Here is a 19,358-nt window from a genome sequence, read left to right as displayed (position 1 = left end):
CTTTAGAGCTTTCTCTGATCTCACAGTCTTTTTTTCTACTTTCATTCCCTACAGACACACAAGTGTACAGACAAACCCTGACTTACACCTATATACACATACACAAACAACATATACAACATGTTTATATCTAAATTCCACATATAAGAAAATAAAAACACACTATCTTTCTTATCGTGTCTTATGTTTAGCGTAGAGAAATCCAGGTCAAAAGTTTTCAAGAAAAAAAAAAAGACTAAGGAGATCTATGAAAAGTCACAAAGTAATTATTTTGATTAAAAGTGAAAAGAAACAAATATGTGCATAATTTTTATCATATGCTGTTAATGTGTTATATACGAATGGAAATTAGAAAACAAGCAATATAACAAATGAGTATGTACATATTTTTAGGAAGCAATAAATGAATATTAGCATTTTCTTCTCTGCATAAACTATTGTACATATTACTTAACATAAAAATATGCACTTATAGGAAATAAGACTGAAAATGTGCAAATGAGGAAGCACAAAAGCAGATTCATTAAGTATTATCTACATTTATTTGGCAGACAAAATTCCCACCTTGATAAGTGTGTGGCTTACTTAGTATGATTGTTGGGTCCTATATTATATTACTATAGAAAAAGACATTTTAATTAAAATTACAGGATGCATAACTGAGTAGAAATATTAAATTTAATACAAGTCATCTATGAGTATATTCTGGAAAGAATGCATATTGACACTAGTTCAGAAATAACACCATTCTAAGAATTTACAGAGCAAAACATCATGTTTCTCAAGGTGCTAAATTAAAGTTTTTAATAGTTTTTATATAAGAAATAGTATAATCACCTGTTTTTAAATAGTCAAAGAAAAATGAGTCTTTATTTGCCTTAGTTTATCATGAGTAAACTTCAACCCCTAAGCATCCATCACATGCAATCTGGACATCATCATCCCTGACTATCCTACATGGAATCAACTTAGAGAGTGTGTTTTGAAGTTGCATTGAATCCTTATTTGCAGAGAAAAACAAGATTAAAAAAATAATTTTGTGGAATTGAACTCACTTGAGGTTTTCAGCAGGTAGACATTGAACACTTTCCTAAGAATTTCTGACACAGACAAGTAAGATTCCTGCATATACTAAAATTTGAGCATCACCAGAATTAAAAATAAGTAGATTCTGGTCCTTCTTATTATTTCTTATTTAATTAAAATACTGTATAATTGGAGATAAATAGTCCCTGCTCTGCTTTCTGCTCTCCAAAGCCTAAGTAATTGTCTAAATGATTGAAGCATAAATGCGTTTTAAACATCACACCTTATCCAAGGCAACCAGCTCGCCCACACTTCTAATGGAACATACATTTCCTAAATGACTTGCAAGCTACCCACAGAGATAATTTTCCCTCAGGATATAGGGAAGAACTTATTCTTTATGTCTTGTATTTGAAGAACCAGGAACTTTGAGAAAGCTATTTCTCATTATAAGTATGATTTTACTTTGTTTCTATTGATTTTAAAAAGAAATCAAAACACTCAACTACAAAAAATTACAATTCAATGACTTTTTTTCTGTTAAAGCAGTTGGATCTCCTGAGAAAACTGTACTGCTATTTATTGCCACAAAATTTCTGAGGGAGGGCAGCTGAAATTACAGACCTGACCATTGGAATTAATGACTGCAGTATTGTGTTGTTTTGATTTTTTAGCCCTCAAAATAAAGATGCAAATAGCTTCACACCCAATTTTTGATATTAGAACCTTTTGAATTTGTCTTCATAATCATTCTCATCAGTGACTGTTGTGCCTTTCCAGGTGTTCTTAGCAATGTGTGTTCCTTTCAAGTTGTTTTTGTCTTTCTTTTATGAAAGTGTCTCCTGTATCCCACTCTACTCTCAAACTTGCTTTGTGGACCAGACTAGCCTAGAACTTCTGATTCCACCTTGTTCGTAACCACAGTGCTATAATTACATGTATATGGCACTGAGTCTAATTTGTGCAATGTTGGGATAAACCCAGGTGTAGCTGGAGTTTTTCTGTGACCACCCGGCTCCTGTAGCTGCTCAGACCCAAGTAAACACACAGAGACTTATATTACTTATAAACTGTATGGCTGTGGCAGGATTCTTGCTATCTAGTTCTTATATCTTAAATTAACCCATTTCTATTAATCTGTAAGTTGCCACATGACTTGTGGCTTATGGGTATCTTTACATCTTGCTTCCTCTGTGTCTGGTGACTCCTGACTCAGCCTTCCTGTTCCCAGAATACTCCTCTCTCTGTCTTGTCTATACTTCCTGCTTGGCTAGTGGTCAATCAGCACTTTATTGATTAACCAATCAGAGCAACACATTCACAGCATACAGAGCGATATCCACAGCACCCTGGCCCTCTATTACTAAGAAAGTACTTTACCAGCTGAGCTGCATCAGTGACCTTTGCTTATTTCAGTTCAAGAACTCCCGTTAGTAATCCAGTCAACAATTCTCATAGCTTTTGAGAATTCACCACATAAGTTACCTCTCCTAGCCTTCCAGGATTATGTCTGAGTAATTTTCCTGTTTGTTGGTTCTGTTGTTGTTATTGTTAGCTGGTTTCCTTTGGTGAGGCGAATTCTCTTGGCCTATGAGGTTCTTACATGACAATTTGCAGTCAGGTGAATTCTTCTTATCATCCTTCTTGGAGAAGTTTTTTTTGTCTTTGGAGTTGAAAGGATGCATTTATTGTACTATGTCTTGGGGTAGATTTGGTTAAAAGAACTGTTTTGATCTTTGGCCCACCTTGTATCTAGATCTCCTCTAGGTCTCCTTTACAATTGGGCAGTTTTCTGCTATGGTAACTTTCAATAAGATTTCTGCCCATTTGACTTTCTCATGTCCTCTCTGAATTCAAATAACGCAAGTATTTGATCATTTAATAATCCTTCAAATTTCTTCTAAGCTTTATTTTTGAAAATTGAATTTCATTTGTGTGTGCTTGCATGTGTGCTTACACCTACCTAACTAGATGTGCTGAGATCAAAGGATAACTCTCAGGTGTCACTAATCTCCTAACACTGTGAGTTACATGAATTATATAATAAGATAACATAAAAACTATCATAACAGAATTGTGAAAACCAAGAACAAACAAATAAACAAATAAACAAAAAAACAAGGGAAGGAAAAGATCTCAAGAGAAGGCACAAGAATCAGAGATCCACTTGTTCTTACTCTCAGGAATTCCATTGAAACACTAAACTGGAAGCCATAGTATGTATGCAGAGGACCTGATGCAGTCCCATGCAGGGCTTGTGAATGCTGTCTCAGTCTCCGTGAGTCCACAAAATCTTGCCCATGTTTATTTAGAGGACCTTGTTTTCTTTGTGTCCTCCATCTCCTCTGGCTCTTACACTCTTTCCACATCTTCTTCCACTGGGTTCTCTGATCTCTGAGGGGAAGGATTTGATGAAGATACCCTATATAGGGCTGAGTGTTTCAAGGTCTCTAACTCTGTGTACTAATTGGTGAGGGTTTATTTGTTTCCATCAGCTGCAGGAGGAAGCTTGTCTGATGATGGCTGAGCAAGGAACAACTTTCTCCTTTGGCAGTACAAAGAAACTTCCTGTACCAAAATCCTGGAATATAGGGATGGAGAATTTATGTAAGCACCAGCTTGACTTTTCCATGTTCAGTGAGTTGTGCAGGTGTTGTATTCAATAACAAAGTCTTTGACAATTTTGTGAAGAACAACCCATAGTCTTGGAAATAGTCTGTGTTGTTTGGGGGTTCCCATGAGACCCCTTTGGCCAACAACTCAATTAGATGTAACTGAATCATGATACTGGAAGCTTTATTTGGTGACAAGAGATATCCAGACAGGACTCAATGCCCCATTATTTGATAATTCTAACTAGATCACCTCATATATGTGTACCTTTTATGAAGCTTCTACTGTTATGTTTCCATAATAACCTTCAAATAGCCTTAATTTTAGTTGTTTCTTCACCAATTGCTTCCTACATCCCCTTCTTCCTTCCTTCTCCCCATTTTATCCTCCTGTTCTAGTCCCCTACCCATCCATTCATAACTATTTATTATTTTTTCCCTTTTCTAGGGAGGTCTATCTATACCTCCCTACTCCCTTATTATATACTTAATCTCTATGATTCTATGGATTAGAGCTTGATTGCCATTGACTTAACAGCTAATATAGACGTAAATATATAATACAATATAGTTCTTGCTGGGTCTATGTTACCTCACTCAGAATGATTTTTTTTTCACTTTCACCAATTGACTTGTGAATTTCATGATTTCATGTTTTTAATGGCTCAGTAATACTTTATTGTATAAATGTACCATACATCCTTTATCCATTACGCTGTTGAGGGACATAAGGTTTATTTCCAATATCTGGCTTTTATGAATACAGCAGAAATGAACATGTTTGAGCAAGTGTCTCTGTGGTAGTTACATGCCCAAGAGTGCTATAGCTGAATCTTGAAATAAATCAATTCCCATTTTTCCTGAGGAACTGACACACTGATTTCCACAGTGACTGTACAACTTTGCAGTCCCACCAGCAATGAATGAGTATTCTCCTTATTGTACATCCTCACCAACATGAACTGCCATTTGTTTATATTAATCTTAGCCATTCTGATGGGTTTCAGGTGAAATAATAAAGTAGATTTAATTTGCATTATCTTGATAACTAAGGATGTTGAGCATTTCTTTGTCTCATCCTTTTGAGAATTCTCTGTTTAGAACTGTATCCCATTTTTAAATTAGGTTATTTGTTTTCTTAATATCTGGTTTTTTGAGTTCTTTATATATTTTGGGTATAAGCCCTCTATCAGCTGTGTAGGTTCTAAAAACCTTTTCCCATTCTTTAGGTTGCCACTTTGTCTGAAAGATAGTGACCTTTGCCTTACAGAAGCTTATTGGTTTCATGAGGTCCCACTTATTAGTTGGTGATCTTAAGTGCCTGTGCTTATGTGTACTGTTCAAAAAATATTCTCCTCTGCCAATGAGTTCAAGGCTATTCTCCACTTTCTATTCTAACAGGCTCAGTGTTTTTGATTTTATGTTGAGGTCTTTGATTCATTCAGAGTTGAATTTTTGCAGGATGGTAAGTATTGATCTATTTGCATTTTCCTACATGCAGACATCCAGTTTGACCAGCACCATTTGTTGAAGATTCTGGATTTTTTTCTCCATTGTGTATTTCTGGCTTCTTCATGAAAAATCAGTTGTCCATAGATGTGTGGGATTATGTCTTTATCTTTAATTAGATTACACTGATCAATACATTTGTTTTTGTGCCAATACCATGTTTTTATTTTTGATTGCAATAGCTTTGTAGCACAATTTGAAATCAAGGACAATGATACCTCCTATAGATTTTTTTTTATTATTCAAGATTGTTTCAGCTATCCTGAGTTTTTGCATTTCCACATAAAGCCAAAAATGGTCCTTCCAAGACTGTGTTGGAATTTTAATGGAGATTACATTGAATTTGTAGATTAATTTTGGAAGGATGTCAATTTTTTACTATATTAGTCTGACCAATCTATGAACATAGGAAATCTTTCCATCTTTTTATATTTTCTTCAATGTCTTAAAGATTTTATCATATAAGTCTTTCACTTGCTTGGTTATAATGAATTACCCAAGATACATTACTTGAGGCTATTATGCAAGGTATTGTTTCCCTGGTATCTTTCTCAGCCTTTTGTCATTTGTATGTAGGGAATTACTGATTTTGTAAATTGATTTTGTATCCAGCTGCATTACTGAAAGTGTTTATCAGCTGTAGGAGTTTCCTGGTAGAATGTTTTGGCTCACTTATGTATGTTATCATATTATCTTCAAATAAAGATGCTTTTGCTTTTTCCCCTCCAATTTGTATTCCTTTGATCTTTTTCAGTTGTTTTATTGCTGTAGGTAAGACTTAAAGCACTAGATGGAACAGGTATGGAGAGAGTGGACAACCCTGTCTTATTCCCAAGTTTAATGAAATTGCTTTGAGTTTCTCTTCATTTAATTTAATATTGGCTATAAATTTGCTGTAGTCTGCCTTTATTATACTTAGGTATGTCTCTTTTATCTCTAATCTGGAGTGTTCTATGGGTTCCCTGGGAGTGCCTGTTGATGTTGGGGACTGAAAAGCAATGTGTGAGATCGAAAGAAATTGGCAGGGAAGATCTGTGTCCTCTACTAGAGATGAAGATTCAATGGAGGCTCCAGAAGGTGGTCTGTACAGAGCTGTGAATAAGACTGGAAGATTGGATTTGGATGTGTTGAGGAAAACGTGAAGATGAAATGTACAGTTAAATTACCTGCTCCCCAGGTCACATTATTTTGTCCTGATTATTTTCCAAAAGGTTGTAATCACTGTTGTCCTTTATGCAGTAACAAGCCCCAAGTCCAGTTTTGGCTCAAGTTCCCTCTGGTGTGCCACATTTTCAATAGTAGAAAGTGATCCAAGCCCAGGTCTATCCCAACTCTGCAATTAGTATGTTGGAGAAAGGATTCCTCCAAAGAGTTATTTTATCCTACAAAGCCTCTGCCCAAGGCTAAATGAGGTATAACATCATTCATAGTCAGCAGCCTGGAAAATGACACTGAAAGGTTCTACCTCCATTTGAGAGACTGAAATCAAACTACAAGGACATGTCTATGTTCATTAAAACAGCAACAACAAAACAAAAACAAGCAAACAAAAACATGTTCAATTCTGTAACTCATCAGTACCAGGAAAAGAAAAAGGTAGGACCAAATCTTGTATAGCTAAGATGATTTAGATGGACAAAGACTGTTGTTAATAATCCATGCATTATTTAATGTTTTATTGTTCATATTAAAATACCATACCTAGAAGCCACTTACAGAAAGGATAATTTATCTGATCTCATAGTTCTAGAAGCCATCTCCTAAGCCTACCCAAATAGTGACACCAAGTAAAGACCAAGTATTGAAATATTGGAGGCCATGGGGGTCATGCTCCTTCAAGCTATTGCATTCCATTTCCTGGGCCCCAACAGATACACAGACAAATCACAATGCAAGTGAATTTATTCCAGTGCCAAAAGACCTCATAGTCGTTCTATCTCAAAACTGTTTAAAAGTTCAGATTCTCTTCTGAGATGCAAGGAAATCTTTTAACTACTACCCCCTGTTAAAAAAAAAATGAAATTGCTTATTTCCAATATATACTGGCACAGTACTGAGCTAACTACTATGTTCTGTCCACTGGGAGTTGTGTGTGTGTGTGTGTGTGTGTGTGTGTGTGTGTGTGTGTGTGTGTGTGTGTTTTCTTTTAACAAGCTTTGCTGCCTGAGCTATTGTAGTACTGGTAAGACCAGTTTCTTGACCATTAACAAGGATGTCCAGTCTTGGGACTAAACCCACATACATGCTGCTGTTGAGAGAGATGCAGCCCAGAACATGAGTGTGTATCAGTAAGAAGTGATTTTGTTCTCGGTGCCGTAGCTGTTCTGAAGATTCTATCTGTGAACACTGGCCTGGGGATAGCTGTCCTGTCCAAGCTGGAATGATGGTTGATAGAGACAATATGTTGAACACCACAGCTCTAACTAAGCAGGGCCACACCAGCCTCTTACAGCTGCTGGAAACTGCAAAGGGTAGGAGACAGGGTGGTATAATTAGGTCTACTCCAAGGCTAGTGAAAAGGAAAACTAAAACTCAGGTTTGTCTCTCTTGTGTACAGTTCTCTGGTGATGCTAGGGCAGGGTTAGAGTCCTATTTTTTAAGCTTTAGCCTTAGGTATAGTGGCCTTTGGCTTTTCTCTGGTGCATACTTTTACCAAGGTACTCAAGAATTGAGTTCAAATATAAACCTCCATATTGGCAATTGTACTCTGAACTCAGAAATTATAGTCTGGTCTTCTCTACTGCTTGACATTTGAGGAAGAAATGTGGAGGCAACCTCTTTGTCTCTTGGTTAATACAATTCCTGTGGCTTTCTCCACAGGTCTTGGACTAAAGGTAGAGGTTATGAATAGGGATTCATCCCTGGCATGGTAGGGGTGTCTAATATTTCAAATCTAAGACCTGGATTCAATTTCCTTTCCCATCCCAAAGTGGAAGGCAAGACATAGAAAGAATTGCTGCTCCATTTTCTATCAATGCTTAATGAAAGAAATTGCTCTAAAAGAATTTGGCAATACCTTGAAACAAATAGCATTCAAAATTTCACACTAATGTCTTTATTGTTTTTGAAGGGCTAAAGGGGAACCAATTTATTAACTGTAACATAATTACCAAACAATTAAGCCAATTAATATGTACATATTCATTGAATTGCTTGAAAAGTGTTGTGTTAAAAACCTCTGCACAGTAGAGAATGAAATTTAAGATTATGTGTAGTTTCTGTTACTCAAGGTTTCAGTCAAGATGGAGAAAATCAGAGTTTTCTATCAGGTTTTAGTTCACTTAATTTAATAGAAAAGAATGCAAAAAGGAAAAAAAAAAGATTACAAGAGAGGTGAGGGGTTAAAAGTGGGTGAGTCCTCACATTCAAGGAGACCTAGTGAGAGCTTTGTTGAGGCCTCCAAATCACAGCACCAGAACTCACAAGAGTCACTCAACAAAGGGCTTCATTTTACAGAAAGCGAAAGAAGATTCTAATATGCAGTTTGCTCATTGTGGTTGTAAGTTAAATCACTCTGGATTTTAGAGTATTAAATGATGATCAAATAGTTTGAATAAAATATACTGTGCTAAAACTATACTCGACACACCATATTTCTTTGTTAACATATCAAAAAATAGAGTGCAAACTTTTTAAAAATGCATTAAATATGTACCTTAGTTCAATGAGAACTGAAATATGTAAACCAATATTTCTATGTGCAAACAAATAATTCCATTCTTTTTTATTGGAAAATGAGATCATTATAAACAGCTAAAAGATGGGCTCCTCTTGTGGTGTTTCTATTTTAGGGAAAATAATAAAAAATGCTGTGGCTAATTAAACAGGTATTCCTCCAGTCACCGTAAGGATTCCAAAACTCTGGAAATGATTTCCCAGGTGTAAAGATGAAAGCCTACAGGATTTGAGAGAGAATTTAGTCATAGAATTATAGCCAAAGACAGCAAATATAAGACAAATAATATATATTATTAAAGATGCTAATATTTAATGTAAAAATGGACAGCTTTCTACATTAAACTAATTGTATTGCTTCTAGCCCAAGCCTTGAATCAGGGTATCAGTACTGTGAAAATTTATATCAAGCACATTTTTCTACAACTTCATTTTGTTCTGGTTTTCCTCATTTTTAAGATTTATTTTGTTGTTAATTCTATGTCTTTGTGTGTTGGCATGTGGTTCGGTGCACGCGAGTACAAATACTGGCAGAGACCAGAATCAGAGGGTCTCTGGAGCTGGAGCCAGGAGCTATTGTGAACCTCCTGATGTGGGTTCTGGTAGGTGAACCTGTGTCTTTTGCAGGTGCTATATTCACTCTTAACAGCTGGCCATCTTTATAGGTCCCCACAACTTTATGTTGAATGTCAGAGCCTGATTGACCTGGAACATAAGTAACATAACACAATAGTAACAATATGTTTAACCAGTTAATTAAAACTTTATTTCAGCTGTTTATACAAATATTTAGAGATGATTTATTAAACCTAAATTAGTATAATATATGATTATTTAGATAATTTTTGAGAAGTTCACAAAAGGGGTCCTTATTTTACTGTAAGTTTTTGGTCATTGAATAAAATATCAACATGTTATATAAGTAAGAAGGAATGATGCTTTTTGGCAAGATTAACATAACTACTAAGTTTTATTAAAATGTATAATATGGAATAATTTTTAGTAAGACCCTAATGGTACTTTTTAATTATTAAAATTTATGATTATTGGTATGCTTGGTAGTGGAAGCCCAGCTATGTGGTAGGCTGAGGCAGGATGTTGAATGTTCAAGGCCTGTCTGGGTAACAGAGCCAGGGGAAGACTAGCATGGGCAATTTAGGTTATTCAAAATAAAAGTACAATAGAAGGCTGGGGATATTTTTCAGTTGCTTAGCACCCACAAAGTGTTTGGTTCAATCTTATAAATAAACAAGAATAGACAAACAATCAACTCAGATTGGTTGACAGATATGATAATATTTCAAAAATTGAAGATATGAGTATTATATGTGATTCAGACATTTTTACTAGGGGAACTTTTCTGTTTATGATAAATTCCGAAGAATCACAAAATGAGTGTTTGCATAAATTTGATGATTACTCTTAAGTTCTAGTTTGTTCTTTGCTGCTGTGATAAGCACCAAAGCAACTTTGTGGAGGAAACAGTTTATCTCAGCTTTACACTTCTAGGTCAGAATTGAGCATTGAGCACTGAGGAAAGTTGGGGCAATAGTGACAGCTGGAAATTGAAGCTGACGTGATAGAGCAATGCTGCTTGTAAGCTTACTCTCTGCTCACTCTCTCTGCTAGCTTTATTATATAGACCAGGTCCATCAGCTTAGGGAATGGTGCTGCCAGTATGGTCTGGGAGCTCCCTCCCCAGCTGTCAGTCATGACAACTTCTCCCAGGCATGGTGACAGGACAATCTGATCTAGAGAATTCTTCAACTGAGGCTTTCTCTTCTCAGGTTACATTAGGCTGTGTGAATTTGACAAAAACACTTTACAAGAAAAAATATCTTCAGAGTTTGGGGCAGTAGAGACATCAGAGTATCCCCTGTACCCAGAAGCATACTCCAAAACAAAGACCTGCTTTACAAACACTGTCAGTGGCCAAACAATGAATCTGGGTGAGGAGACTTAAGACTAAGCAGATAGTATCCTATTTAAAGCTGAACAGCTCATCACTATTGGCCAACGGGAATCTTGTCTCTCTTTTGGGATTCTATCAAAGACAGGGAACATATTTCAGAGCCCAGAGAGTTTACTTGATACGTTGGTTAGTCATTGTTGAAGGACTGTGGCTGAGGAAGATAAGTACCAGCAAGAGTGGGAGTATTTAATTCTTCAGCTCTCCTCACATTCTGTAGTGAGACTTATCAGCCATTGTATCTTAATTGCTTAAAGTAAGAAGCTATCTCTATGAGAACAGTGATGCCATGCTGAGTGAGCACAATAACACCATTGCTTGAACCTCCCGCAGAGGACAAAGTACATATTGCGATTTAGAGTGGGTTGAAAGTAGGAAAGCAAGGCTAGTCTGGTACACACAATGTTGAACAGGGTATTCTAGAAAGGCTACGTGTGTACAATAACCCCATTTCTTTAAAAAAGTTTTCCTTTTTTGTATGTGTGTATTTGTGCAGGTATGTGTGTATGCAGGTCATCTTCTGATGCCCTTCCTCATGAGCCTTTTACTTTATTTCTAAAGGCACCATCTGCCAGGGGTCTGGTTCTCACTAAGTAGGTGGCCTGGCTTGCCAGAGAGCTTCAGGAATCCACCTGCCTCTGAATCCACAGTACAGGGATGACAAGGGATTCACCTATGTCTGGATCCCCAGTGCTGGGATGACGAGGGATCCACCTGTGTCTGGATCCTCAATGCTGGGATGACGAGGGATCCACCTGTGTCTAGATCCCCAATGCTGGGATGACGAGGGATCCACCTGTGTCTGGATCCCCAATGCTGGGATGATGAGGGATCCACCTGTGTCTGGATCCTCAATGCTGGTATGATAAGGGATCCACCTGTGTCTGGATTCCCAGTGCTGGGATGACAAGGGATCCACCTGTGTCTGGATCCTCAATGCTGGGATGATAAGGGATCCACCTGTGTCTGGATTCCTAATGCTGGGATGATAAGGGATCCACCTGTGTCTGGATCCCCAATGCTGGGGTGATGAGGGATCCACCTGTGTCTGGATCCCCAATGCTGGGATGGTGAGGGATCCACCTGTGTCTGGATCCTCAATGCTGGTATGATGAGTGATGCACCTGTGTCTGGATCCCCAGTGCTGGGATGACAAGCATGCACTACTATGCTTTGCTTTGCTCTTGATTTTTTCTAACAAGATGCTGTGGTTAAACTTAGCCCTCATATTGGCAAAGGCATGTACTTTACTGCCTGAACTTTACTCTCAGCCCAAATATCACCGTTCTAAGTATCTCTGTAGTCTCATCTCTGTGACAGAAAAAGCCAAGAAAGTACAGGGAAGTAGAGGGTTATTTTGACACTGAAGGGAAAATAGGTTACTTTGTAGGTGTTACTGAAATTAACAGAGAATCAACAGTCTCTGGATTATGAATGTGCACATCTGCTACGTCAGCGAGATATACTCCTTGTCTGTTGTTTTATATTCCTGAGGAAGATATAGAAATTGACTTTGATAAACACATAGGAAACGCTTTAGGGGTTACTTTCATGCCATGAAGAGTATCTGATACAGTTTTTAGGCAATTCTAGAGTGGCATATTGATATAATGATTATTTGAAATGACATCATTGTCATGGCATGAAGGAACTAAAGAAAATGTTTGCATTATTCAAAATGGCAGAAATTTAATTATTGTATAGGTAGTCTGCCACCTGCTCAGGGCATATATTTACAGCTATGGAAATCATCCCAGAGCCGGACTCTCTGAAAGTCTTTGCAGAAACAAACATTCATTTTGCACATAAGGCTGTATCAGGTGAATCTTCAGCTCATGTGTGTATTTTATGAAGCCTGTGATCATGTGCTCGGATCTGGTTTCATGAGGAGCAAATGTGTTCACAGATGTTATAGTTCCTGGAGGACCAAGAACAACTGAGCTGAAGATTGCAGAAGTTAACATGACCGCGGAGGCTGCTTTGTGCAGGCTGACATTAGCCAGATATAATAATACCATATTTCACTTTATTGTGAGAAATAGAGATTTTGATAAAATGGGCTTTTATGTGTGCTGATTACAGAATTTATTAAAACTTGTTAGTAAATATTTGAGAATAGATGTTACTCTGCAGCTCACTGTGTCTTGGAACTCAAGATCCACAACCCTGTCTTCCAAGTATTTGAACTCAAATTTTGACACCAGACTCACCTTAAAAATATTCTTAAATATTTGTTTCTTTTTCTTCTTATTTTTTTCGAGACAGGGTTTCTCTGTGTAGTTTTGGTGCCCGTCCTGAATCTTGCTCTGTAGACCAGGCTGGCCTCAAACTCACAGAGATCTGCCTGGCTCTGCCTTCTGAGTGCTGGGATAAAAGACATGTACCACCACCGCCTGGCTACTTTTTTCTTTCTTTCTTTCTTTCTTTTTTTTTTTTTTTTTTGGTTAAATACATTTTTTAAAAGATATTAACATAACAAATGAGAAAGAAATATCACATGTTCTAATTTTTTTCCAAAACCATGTTCATTGGCCATGTTGTTACTTGGTATTGTAAATCTGCTCTATTTGTCCTAAAACTATATAGGACACTTTTAACATAGTCTTTTATAATTATTGTTGGCTTCTAATGTATAGATAAAAAATTTGAAATTCGAAATTATTCTTTTCTTTTATATATGTGTAGGACAATCTATTTCCCAAATGGTCTACTATGAGAAACTGAAAAATATATGAAAATAGTAATAAATCCAGTTAAATAATCCTTTAGAGTAAGTTATAGAACTTCAAAACACATTTTTAATGGTATGAGAGTTATGAAAACAAGATCAGAAATTAAATGTTTTCCAATGATGTATTAAAAGTGAGATAAGTTTCCTAATTAATAATATTGTAACATCTGAATCTTTTGTCAAATATTAAGTTACCCAACTTGGAGACTTATCATACACACCCGCGCACGCGCGTGCACACAAACACACACACACACACACACACACACACAGAGTCACACATGCTTCTAGATTTTATCTCTAGTCAAAAAACTAATTACATATCTGTACAAATACATATATATTATAATATATACACTGTTCTTAGTTGTCCTTTGACCCACACAATTAATTTAAAATCTTAGAAATACTTATAAAATGTATAGTTATTCATGTTGTCAGTGTGCAGATGTGATTATCTTCTTCCAGAAAACTTTGTCTTTTGCATGACATTTTTTGATTTTTTTATATTACTTGTTAGAGACAGGGTTTAGGAAAGACACAGTTGAAGAAATCTAAGCCAACTAATCCATAAAACAAAAATTCAATGGATGCATTAAAATATAGAAAGGAATCCTCTTATAGTGATTTATTTCAAAATACTTAAAACTTGTTTAACAAAGGTGAATTGTTATTGTAGTTGGTGAATGGTCTTTTCTCTGTTTAATCTCAAATGCTTAAAATCATAGTTAACAAACAAAATTATCAGATCAATAAACTATTGGTGATATATAAAATAACGCCTCACCTAGGAATATAAGCTGTACATCTTTTATTGCAGGAAATCCTCCAAGCATCTCAAGTGTACTTTCCATCAAGTAATGCTCTACTGGACCACCTAGTTGTGTCTTCAATGGCAGACCTCTTGAATCATGGTCACCATCTAGTGAATTTCCTTCTTAATTATTTTATTGATTTAGAATTTTGGGTTCTTTAGAATCCCTTAGCTAGATTTGTAAAATTACCCCTCAGGTGGTCTCTGCATTATGATTTTATTGGGTCATGCATGCTACAGTTTAGGATATTTTTGGAATTAAAAGCTGATGAACTGCTGCCTTGTATGACAGCTCTTCATGTCCATAATCTCCTCTGTTACTGTGGCTTCCACTTCACACCTCCTAAAATCACCAAGCAACTATGACCCCTTGACCCCATCCAGCAGTCTTTTGAAAAATTCTTTCTCCCAGAGGGACCATAGTAGTCCTATCTCTCTGATTATGATTGTTTTCTCCTTCAAGATCCTATTATAGATATATAAACTATATAATTCCCCAAACAGGGGTTACATATCCTGTCATATATTCTACTTTTAAATTATATGCTGCAAGAATACAGACAATTTAAGTAATGTGCTTTTAGACATTGAACCATTATTTCATTGGTTTTGGCAACTTCAAGGTTCTCAAAACAAAATTTTCTGAGTCAAGTGATTTTGATCATTTAAGGGAATTTGATCTATCTTACTCTCAGACTACTTTGCACATGGCACCATAATTGTCCAACTACTACCATGGCTACATGACTTTCCTCTTATAGTGTTTGGGAATGAGGACTATTGAAACATCTTAAAAGACGGACTAGATCCAGAGAGAAAAACAGCAAATCTTTGTTTCTTTTTCTTTTTTTTTTCTCTGTCACATGGGTTTGTTACATGTCAGACATCCAACTTAAAACCCAAATTCCAGGCTTGTTGAGTTATTCTAGATGAGAACGAACAGTATGTAAACATATCACTCCAGGTACATTGAAACCTAATGATTCCCTCAATCTTGACATCTTAGCAAGTGACTTTCACTAAGGCTGGTACCTTACTTAGTGCCATATACTAGCTTTGGGACAAATTGCAAGTTTAATTCTATTGAACTGCAAACTATCTCCCCATTCTGCCTCCTGTGGTCAGTCTAGACATCCCAGAAAGTAAATATTACACTATTAAGACAAACTGATTTATCTGTGTCTCAGAAATAACAAGAGCTCTCCACCTCCATGAAAACTTTGTTTTATCATCCTTCCCATCAATATAATACATCAAAAAGAAGAAGTGGCTAGGGAGAGATTGCTTTATTTCCAATTTGTGATTCCAAGGGGCTACTCTTTACAGGGATGTAATCTTACAATTTTCTAACTAATAAAACTGCCACATCAATAGACAGCTTCAGAAATGATACCCATAAGGAATTCACGAAAAGAAACGTTTCCTTGTATACCCCTTCTATCTCTCACAGGTATTAAAAAGTCATTGTGATCCAGCAGAAGCCACATATGGTTATAGGATCATTGAGCATAGGCTCACAGTAAACCCTTGTAAATGAAGAAAAATTGCAATTGATCTGGATGAAAATAATGATTGGGAAAACATCTAGTACCTGGCAGCTGAACAAACAGCTCTAGCCAAACCAGCAATGGGACTCTCAGTTCAAACACTTTATTTCGAAGCTGAGTATAATCTATTTATCAACGAATAAGAGAATAACATATTAACTTCTTATTATCGAGAGAAAGTTGGATAACTTTTCAAAAGGAAAATAAAGACTAAATATATGATTTTCATGTACATAATGACCCAGGGAAATCAATCAAAATGTCTGTACTCAAAGCCATCACCCTTTGTTACTGGGTTATTTAAAACAGATTTTAAACAGAACTTAACGTCTGTGTTGTCATTGTTCATCCTACTTCCTTTCTGGAGTTTATCCTATACAGCACTGGTTTTGATTCATTTTTTTAAACTTTAGCAAGTACTTATAAATGACTACAATATTTCAATTTTCTACATATTCATCCCCATAGATATTTATTATAACCCTTAGGGGTTTTCTTTAGATATCAAAATTCCCTCTTCACAAGAGAAATAAAAAAGAGCTGTTTTCATCTGAGATTTTTTTCATTCTTTCAATTACTATAAAATTTTTCCTATGATAATTCATTGTTTTATTAAAATTAATATAAAAATGAATTAAAGAACAATGAGGGTAAACAGTAACATGGTAATTGTACAAGGAACCAATAGCTGTTGTTGAAAAAAATCAGAATATTTGTACATTGAAGATTTGTACAATTTGTACGTTTTTGTATCTCACAAAACATTAAAAGACATTAACTCTCTAAGTGGAAAGAAAGAATAGTCTTTCTGAAAAGCCAACTAGGAAGCGCAGCAAATACATGCCTTTGATCTCAGCAGAAATAAGTCACCCAATGGCATGGCCGCTATTTGGCATGAAATGCAGATTCAGGATGTTTGAGTTAGATGAGGCCTTTCAATGTAAAGCATAAATGAAACTTTTATGTACATAATATCTATGAAAGAATTTGTGACCTTAATGCTTACAGATATAGGTTAATATTTTATTTGCGTACATCCCCAAGTCTAGCCCATTATTTGCATCGATTTATCACAAGTCTGCAGGCATGGTTTGCTGGTAGAATGGACAATGACATTTCCAGTCTACAATGAGTGGAAGATGCCACTGCAGCTGGATTTGCTAAGCCTGTTAGTAGCTGCACTGATGAGGTGAAAAGAGGTTGGAAAACAAGAAATCTAAAGTACAGATGAAAATCTCAAGTTTGGATGGAACATTGTTATCCATGATTATGCCCTCCTCACATCAAAGCAGCCAAGCCACCCAGGGCTAAGAAGCGAAGAGAAAGATTTACAGTTCTTTAAATCAGTACAGCATCTGTTTCTCTTGCATCTTCATTACAGTGAGAAACAGTGTCTATCATTAATGTATGTTTATAGAAAATTCTGCTTCATGAATTGTTTAGCACGTAGATTGTAGTACACAATTCATTCATAATTCCAGTGTTCTTCATAGGCATGCATACATCCACTCACACAGCCTTGATGTGCAGTAATGCCTAAGCAATGCCAGGTTTTGTTTAATAAGTTTTATCAAGAACAATGGTTGTAGGGATGTTGACTTCTGTTTTCAAGCAAAGCAGAGACATTTTCAATATCTCTTTGGCACTTGAAATAATTGATTGTTTTCATTTGCATGCTTTCAAGGGTGCCTGCTCCTTAATTAGTATTTATCAAAGTTTAAGAATATACAAATTCTCAAAATAGACATGTTCTTGCCCATTTACTCATCTGCATTCTAACTGATTATTGTTCCAATTGCTGTGCCCCACTATTTTAAGATAGCTGAGCAGAGGTTTATTCAGGAAATTTTAATCTAACAATGACGTTGGGTGCTAAAATGTTGCAATTTCTACTGCTGGAATGAACAATTAAATAATTCAAATACAGGATAATTATTTTTGGACATATTTCTGATCTCTCTCATATATATGCATATATCAAGAAATTTTTATCTTAGTTCAGAGTTCCTTGGGCCTAGGATTTAGCTCCACATTAGTGCCATGCATAAGTAATATGAGTTGAAGTTGAAAGAAAATAGAGAACTCAGTTACTGATATGCAACATTTATCAAAAAGAAAACAATTACATAACCTGCCTGTAAGAGTCTCTTTATTGAGTGGAGCAAGGTCTACTGTTTTCACTTGCCAATTGATATGGTACTTGTTTACAAAATTATTTCCAAGCCAGTAACTGCCTCCTTCAGAGTTTTAGTAGTGTCGAAGTCTCCAAAGAGATTTCTAGTTTTTAAAGACAATTTTCTCTTTGACAATTACTCTTTTCAACTTTACAATTTTAAGTTAATATGACCAATTTAATTGTTTAATGTTACACAGCATGTAATGTCACTCATAGTGTTCAACAAGAACAAAATGCTAAACTAAGCAAATAAAATACTTATTTTTTTGTTTATAATTATTTGACTTCAGATGGGATGCTTGTATGACTGTCTCTCTTTTAACCTTAGTCAGGTGCTCTATGTCTAACTTAACTTCTTCAAGACCTTAGACACACACACACACACACACACACACACACACACACACACACACACGAAAAAGATCTATCTGTATCTAAGTATCTCTATATATTTAATGTAAAATAAATGTATTATATGTTTGGCTGCATGCCAAAAGTGACTGTCATCACCCTGTAATTGGAGTCTCTGGCTGTCTGAGATTACAGGTACACACCCAAATGCACAGGTCAATATGACTTCCTGTGCCTAAATGCTGATATTTTCTGACTATGCTTTTGAAACTGCCTCTGTATTTACCTGAAAAATAGTATGTATTTACCACACAATACAGTCAAATATGAAACACATTGTGTATGTAGTGTTTGTATTTATAAGAATAAATACTAGACAATGGGCTGAGAGGTGGTATACTGAATAAGAACACTGAAGACTCCATTTCCTGCATGCACATGGAGACTTACAATCTTCTAGAATTCCAGTTCCAGGGATCTGATGTTCTCCTCTGCTCCTCATGAACACTGCATGCAGATGTGGTGCATAGACCTACATGCAGGCAGAACACCCATACATACAAAATAAAAATAAAAAAATCCATTAGACATATAGTTGAATTCTGTCTTACTTTTATTATTTGCTCTCCTCAAAAAATAATTAGTGCCATTTAAAAATATTTTTATCATGTGTGTAATTACTATTTTAAGATTATATATATATATATATATATATATATATATATATATATATATATCTCCAAATAGAAAACTGCAAAAAAAAAACCCTTCTACTCCCTATAAAAAGGCCACAGAAGCTCTACATGCTAAATTTAAATAAATACACAGAAAACACAGTATCATTTTTTCTTTGTAGATACACTACTTCCTTTGAAAAGTCTTCTTTACTTTTCAAAGTTTACTGACCAGAGCTGGAGAGATGGTTCTGTCTTTAAGATCTTGCACTGC

At 35.8% G+C, this 19,358-nt stretch overlaps 1 long non-coding RNA gene across 1 annotated transcript in view; it reads left to right on the top strand.

Annotated features, from left to right (window-relative positions):
• Positions 1-3,612, top strand: part of LOC131912352 (uncharacterized) — an 84,577-nt gene extending 80,965 nt beyond the window's left edge. The window contains exon 3 of the long non-coding RNA XR_009379601.1: positions 3,522-3,612. This is a non-coding gene — a long non-coding RNA (uncharacterized LOC131912352). The remainder of the gene's footprint in view (positions 1-3,521) is intronic.
• Positions 3,613-19,358: the final 15,746 nt, after the last annotated feature.

This window comes from Peromyscus eremicus, chromosome 6, assembly GCF_949786415.1.
Source record: "Peromyscus eremicus chromosome 6, PerEre_H2_v1, whole genome shotgun sequence".
NCBI lineage: Eukaryota > Metazoa > Chordata > Mammalia > Rodentia > Cricetidae > Peromyscus > Peromyscus eremicus.
This window is presented reverse-complemented; position numbering and strand designations above follow the sequence as displayed.